The sequence below is a fragment of the Mandrillus leucophaeus genome, unplaced genomic scaffold, assembly GCF_000951045.1.
Source record: "Mandrillus leucophaeus isolate KB7577 unplaced genomic scaffold, Mleu.le_1.0 Scaffold841, whole genome shotgun sequence".
Taxonomy (NCBI): domain Eukaryota; kingdom Metazoa; phylum Chordata; class Mammalia; order Primates; family Cercopithecidae; genus Mandrillus; species Mandrillus leucophaeus.
Genome location: NW_012109153.1, coordinates 1,957,826 through 1,964,944, shown reverse-complemented (window position 1 = coordinate 1,964,944; position 7,119 = coordinate 1,957,826). Strand labels below are relative to the sequence as shown.

Below are 7,119 nucleotides of genomic sequence, written 5' to 3'. Positions count from 1 at the left end.
TGGTAAGACTGAAGACCATGCTCTTTGGGTTGCTAATCAAGGTTGTATATGATTTTAATGAAGCTTTTTTGGGGTGGTTCAAGTGAAAGACAGATTGTAATAAGTTGGGAGGGAGAAGGAAACTCAGAATGTTGTAGATTTGGAATGACTTGGTGAATGTAGATTACCCTCTCAGGAAGCAGGGAAACAAAGAAAGAGGGTGATGGTCCCAGGCACTTTTACATCTCAAAGACTGCTTTCCTTGCCCATAAAACAAGGAAAATACAGCTAGTACCTGCTTAGCAATGGTGTCCTAAGGATTAAAATCTATTACCAATGAAATATACTTGTATCCTTTTGCTGAATTCAAATTTATTGTTGTTAATCACCATATGTTCATTTTCATAATGTCTTAATCAGTAAAGTCAAGTGAATAACAAAACATACAGTTAACTGGCTCTGTGTTTCCCTAGGTCAAGTTCTTTGACTGTATATACCCGAGTTTGACCTTAGAAGATATTAACATTTCACTCCTTTAGCACTTAGAACAAGGACAGTTTAAGTTTGGTCTGGAATTAAGGCAGAATTTCTTCTCTCATCCTGCCTTCCAAACTGAAGAAATGGCCTCAAATGGAGATTCTAAGAGAAAATGTCACTTGCTTTATGAATCAGTGTGCCCCTCTGAGAATACCTATTGTGGATTGGTTTAATATCCAAAAATTTTTTCAGATCCAACTCTTGACATCGCTGTCTACTTTTTGTGTTTCGAAGATTTCAAAAAACCCAATGAGTTTATGCTTTATGAAGTCATACAGCCATGGATGTGATGTCACAATTGTGGCCAGCTCACCAGGAAGCAGGCAGAGCAGGAAAAGCTGGGTCTACACTGCAAGTCCAGAGAGCAGGGAACTACCTTGAGTACTCTACTCAAACTTATGTCTCAGAGTTCCCCAATTTCCCAAGAAGGCAGTGATAGAGGCCACAACCCAGGGGGTCATCTCTCAAGGTACCAATAGCTTTGCAGGTAAGAGCATGGGGCCTCATCTCTTTCCAGACAGTCCAAAAGAAAAGCTCAGCAGTTCAGACATTTGCAACCTAAAAGAAGGGTTCTGATCACCACCAGAAAACAAAGAAAACAAAGCCAAAAACAGATTGAGGAAACAGAAAATACATCATGCTTTTAGAGCATTATTTTTATAAATATGCTCTTAATTTAGCCTAGTTAGTGGAAATTTCTCAAGTGTGTATGTGTCTGTGTGAACGTTGTGTATTTTAAACTTTTTGGAGCTTAGCCAGATACTTCGAATGCTAATCCTGGCAGAATTTCCCTTTAAGGATGTCCTGTAGAGAATTTGTTACTCATAGTTTTAAGTAAAAATTGACAAGTAGTGCTTTTTCAGCCCAGTAGGAGTAATGCACATGGTGTAAGACTTGGAGCAAATGCAGGGACCCTTCTGTTTTCTCCTGCAAAGTTGAAAAAGCTACATGCAGTTGGAAGGGATCTTCAGATGGTGCTGGTGACTCTCTGTTCCTTTGGGAGTTAACACGCATATGGATTGGAGGAAAAATAATCAACATATATTCTCCTTTTGTATTGTTTAAATCACAGGAAGAAGCGGCTTTAAGACAAAGTGAGTTCTTTCACCCAAATGTTTCCTTTGTTTTGTTTTGTGGTATTTTGACTTCTGTAATTTTTTTTTTTAAGGATGAGAAATTTTTATAAACTTTCCAGTAACTCCTTAAGAGAAAAATTTTGCTTGGCAAAAGTGTATGCCTTTTGAAGTTTCTTGGCCATTTTAGCTAACGATTATCAAATTTTACATGCTGAGCTTTTCAGATTTCTCATTCTCATAACTTGCGTGTGGAGGTTACATAGTGCCAGATAACTCCTTGGAATTGTCTCTTGAGTTTTTCTAATGGTTTTAATGCAGGGTACAGCTTTATTGTTGTAAAAAGAGGAAGAAGAGGAGGGCTCTTGAGATTTTATTTGCCTTCGTTTATTTGAATGAATAACATTATCACTTAGCATATTTTATGACTAGATTTATATTTCAAGAGCACATTTTGAAGTCACTTACAGGTTTTAAGTAAAAGGAGTTAATGAGATTCCTGCTATTTTCAAGAAAAATCTGCCTACTTTCCAGAAGTGGGCATACAAAAATTCATAATCTTAGGTTTCCTAAGGTTAAATTAAAATATCTGTGTTTCCAGCCCACAGAAATATATAATAGACTCTATCAATTTAAAGTGCTACTTCTTGAAACAGAGGTAGTGTTATTCAGGCAAAAAGCATACACGCCATATGTGTTAATGCTTTCTCTCTCACTATTTTAGTCCTATCCTCTTTGGTACCTATCATTCATTTGAAAACCAAATGTAGCTCCTCGGCTGTCATTTCAGACTTCAGAAAATTGGAAATTAAAAAGAATTATTAACAAAATGCATAGCTCTTATACATAAAATGTAAGTAAATCCTTGAGCTCTTTTAGCCCTCATTTCGTATCCACAATACCATCATGTGTAAATACTAGCATTTTTATTAGCAAAGCATATGGATTAAAATTTAACATAAGTATTGCAAACATATGTATCATACAAGATATTTCTTAACATATGTGTTATGATATATGCTTAAAGCCATAATCCAAATTGCTTTAAGGGGAAGGTAAACTCTGGTGTCTGTTTTCTACACTTGTTCTATTTATTCTCACATTATCATTAGTTGCCAAATCTGGGACTGTTCTACCTAAGCAAGAGTAGCAGATTTGTGTTTTAATATAACACCACTTCACTGACAAATTTACCTCTTATTTTCATTACACTTGCCAACATTTTGAGTAAAGCTGAATTAATTTGTATTTATTACACAAGACTGGGTACTTTTCTACTAAAATATTACAAATAAGAGTTTAGAATATTTAGAGATGCTTTAATTTGTTTTTATTTTTATGTTTTCAATTGAGGGGATATGATCTCTTTAGAAATGAAAGCTGAATACTTGGGTCCGCATGGGAAGCTCTGAATCAGATATTAGTTAAACCAGCTTGCATTTCCCTGTTCTCGAAATTATCTTTTTCCTCTCCAATTACCATCATTTTTCTTGGTTGCTTTTTGGTACCCTTGAAAGCTCATTGAAGAAGAGGAAGAGAAGAAAGAGGTAGAGGAAGAGGAGGAGAAGGAGGGCTCCTTTTTGCCCAACATGCCTCAAATCCCTGCAAAATAATCAGCTTGAGGCCAGGCATGGTGGCTCACTTCTGTAATCCTAGCTTTGGGAGGCCAAAGTCGTGGGGATCACTAGAGCCTAGGGGTTCAAGACCAGTTGGGGCAACATAGGGAGACTCTATTTAAAATAAAAATAAATAATAAGCTTATTGATGATATACCCTAGTATTTTATATGAACTAGTAAAGCATTCTTATGGGTTTGGATTTACCTTATCTTTACTATATGTCTAAACTTTCACATGGGCTAATTACCCTGATTAGAACATACTAGGGTATGTCAACGGCAAGGTTTACATTCATTAAATAAATAAAGATAGAGAGTCTATTTGAAAGCAATAGTGTGATGTGGAGAAGACAGTCAAGGTTTTGAAGTGTCATTCATACTGAGTTTTCTATGAATGAGGGCAGGTGAGTTTGCCTCCCTACCTTAAAGATATAATTACAACAGCTGTATTACAGAATTTTATATTAGAATAATAATAACAGTAGTCATTTTTATTTTTTTTCTTCTCAAATTCTTCGGTTACATTTCCAGCACCAATGGACCTTAAATTTATCTCACTTGATTTTTAGCAAAGCTTTGAGCTACTCCTTTGCATATTCATGTTGTCAAAGGAGTATTTACCAAATGGATCCTGAGTAGATTATTTTGATAAATTCAGGTTGTCTCCTCACATTTAAAAATATACCTTTTTGTATTTTTACAATTTCATTGCAATTGTAATCCTCTAAAGATGGTGGTGTGGAAGTGGAGTGGAGAAATATGCTTCTGGGGCTTGTTTTCCAGTTTGATTCTGTTTAATTATTTCTTACAATTGTTCATAAAACAATTTAAGTAACATGTCATAAGTCACATGACTTCTAAGAATTTTCTTCTTTTTTCTTTTTTGCTTTTATTATTACTATAGACATATAACTGTACATATCTATGGGGTACAATGTGATGTTTGTATACATGTATACAACAAATTATCACATCAGTGTAATTAGCAAATTTATAACTTTATTTTTCATTTCTTTGTGTTGGAAATATTTAAAATCCACTCTTATAGCTATTTGAAAATATACAATAAATTGCTAATTATAGTTACCCTATAGTGCTATAGAACACTCGAACTTATTCCTCCTATCTAGCTGTATTTTGTATTTCTTAGCCTACCTTTGGCTATCTCTTTCTTCCCCCTACCCTTTTTTGCTTCCAGTAAGAACTATTCTGCTCTCTCCTTCTATGAGATTGACATTTTTAGCTTCTGCATATTCATGAGGACATGCAGTATTTAACTTTCTGTTTCTAGCTTATTTCACTTAAAATAATGTCCTCTAAGCTCATTCATGTTGCTGTGAATGGCAGAAATTTGTTCTTTTTTACAACCAAATAATATTCCATTGGGATATATAGCACTTTTTTTAATCCATTCACCTATTGATGGAAACTTAGGTAATTTCGTATCTTGGCTATGTCTTGTGAGTAGTACTGCAATAAACATGGAAGTATGGATATCTCTTTAACATACTGATTTCTTTTCCTTTGGATATATACCCAGTAATGGGATTGTTGGATCATATGGTAGTTCTATTTTAATTTTTTGAGGAACCTCCATACTGTTTTCCATAATGGATATATATATACACATGCACACATATATATGTATATTCCAAATAGCATATAAGAGTTTGCTTTTCACCACATCCTTGTTAGCCTTTTTTTTTTTTTTTTTTGTCTCTTTGGTGATAGCCATTCTAACCGGGGTGAGATAATATCTTCTTGTGGTTTTTATTTGCATTACCCTGATGATTAATGACATTGACCATTTTTTGTACATGCCTGTTGGCCATTTGTATGTCTTCTTTAGAGAGATGTCTATTCAGCTTATTTGCCTACTTTTTAATGTGAATTTCTTTTTGCTATTGAGTTCATTTTATATTATGAATACTAAACTCTTGGCAGATGAATAGTTTGCAAATACCTTCTCCTATCCTGCAGGTTGTCTTTTCACTCTGTTAACTGTTTCCTTTGCTGTGCAGAAGCTTTTCAGTTTGACATAATTTCATTTGTTTATTTTTGCTTTGGCTGTTTGTGCTGTTGAGATCTTATCCATGAAATCTTTGCTCACACCAACGTCCTGAAGTATTTCCCCTATGTTTGCTTCTAGTTGCTTCATAGATTCAGGTCTTATATTTAAGTTTTTAATCCATTTTGAGTTGATTTTTACATGTTATGTGAGGTAGAAATCCAGTTTCATTTTTCTGCATATGAATATTCAGTTTTCCCAGCATCATTTTTCAAAAAGGTTGTTCCTTCCCCATTAAATATTCTTGGCAGCTTTGTTGAAAATCATTTGGCTGTAACTATGTGAATTTATTTCTGGGTTCTCTATTCTGTTCCATTGTTCTATGTGTCTATTTATATGCCAATATCATGCTATCTGGGTTACTATAGTTTTGAAATATATTTTGAAGTTCAACAATGTGATTTCTCCAGCTTGATCATTTTGCTTAGGATTGCTTTGGCTATTCAGGGTCTTTTGCGGTTTCATATACATTGTAGGAAATTTTTTTTGTTTATGTGAAGAATGTCATTGGTATTTTGATAGCATTGCATTGAATTGGTAGATCACTTTTAGTAGTATTGTCATTTTTACAATATTAATATCTACAATTCATGAACATGAGATTTTTTTGTGTGTGTCCTCTTCAATTTTTTTCATCAGTGTTTTGTAGTTTTTATTGTAGAAATCTTTCACCTCCTTGGTTAAATTTATTCCTACATGACTTTTTATGTAGCTATTATAAATGCAATTTGTTTCTTGATTTTTTTTCTACTAGTTTGTTTTTGGTGTATAGAAAAGCTACTGGTTTTTGTATTTTTATTTTGTATCCTCCAACTTTACTGAATCTGCTTATCAGTTCTGAGATTTTTGGTGGAGCTTTGATGGTTTTCTGTATAGAAGCTTTTGTTATCTGCAAATGAGGACAATTTGACCTCCTTTTCAATTTAGATGCTCCTTATGTCTTTCTCTAGCCTAAGTGCTCTCTCTAGGGCTTCCAGTACTATTTTGAATAAAAGTGATGAAAGTGAGATCATTGTCTTGTTCCAGATCTTAGAAGAAAAGCTTTAAACTTTTCTCCATTCAGTGTGATATTGGCTGTGGATTTGTCATACATGGCTTTAATTATGTGGAAGTACATTCCTTCTATACCTAACTTGTTGAGAATTTGTTAGGGATGCTGGATTTTTCTCAAATACGTTTTCTGTATCTCTTGAGATGATCAAAGGGTTTTTGTCTTTCATTTTGTTGACGCAAGGTGTCACATTTATTCGTTTCTGTATTACATCCCTGGGATAAATCTGACCTATGTGGTGAACAACCTCTTTAATGTGCTGCCAGATTGGTTCACAAGTATTTTGCTGAGGATTTTTGCACTATGCTCATCATATTTATTGGCTTATAGTTTCCTTTTTTTGTTGTTGCATTCTTGACTAGTTTTGGTATCAAGGTAACACTGGCCTCATAGAATGAGTTTGAAAGAATTCCCTTATCTTCAATTTCTGGAAGAATTTGAGGAGAATTGGTATTAGTTCTTCTATAAATCTTTGGTAGAATTCCAGAGTGAAGCCATCATATTCTGGGCTTTTTTTTTTTGATAAGAGACTTTATTACAGACTTAATGCCATTACTTGTAATTGATCTGTTCAGGTATTCTCTTTCTTGTTGGTTCACTTTTGATAGGTTGTTTGTGTCCAGAAATTTACCCATTTCTGCCAGGTCTTCTAAAGTTTTTCGTATGTAGCTGTTTATAATAGTCTCTGATAATTTTTTGTATTTCTATGGTATTGGTTGTAATGTCTCCTTTTCATTCCTGATTTTATTGGAAGCTTTACGGTTTTCTTGGGTAGTCAAACCAATGGAATGTT

At 34.1% G+C, this 7,119-nt stretch overlaps 1 protein-coding gene across 3 annotated transcripts in view; it reads left to right on the top strand.

The window, feature by feature from the left end:
• The first annotated feature begins 807 nt into the window (after positions 1-807).
• The window catches only part of FHL5 (four and a half LIM domains 5), a 60,850-nt gene continuing 54,538 nt past the window's right edge, over positions 808-7,119 (top strand). The window contains exons 1-2 of one of the 3 annotated variants that reach the window (XM_011968392.1): positions 808-1,003; positions 1,380-1,610. The gene's annotated coding sequence lies outside the window, so the exon portion shown is untranslated. The remainder of the gene's footprint in view (positions 1,004-1,379; positions 1,611-7,119) is intronic. The other 2 variants (XM_011968393.1, XM_011968394.1) reach the window with 2 other exon arrangements.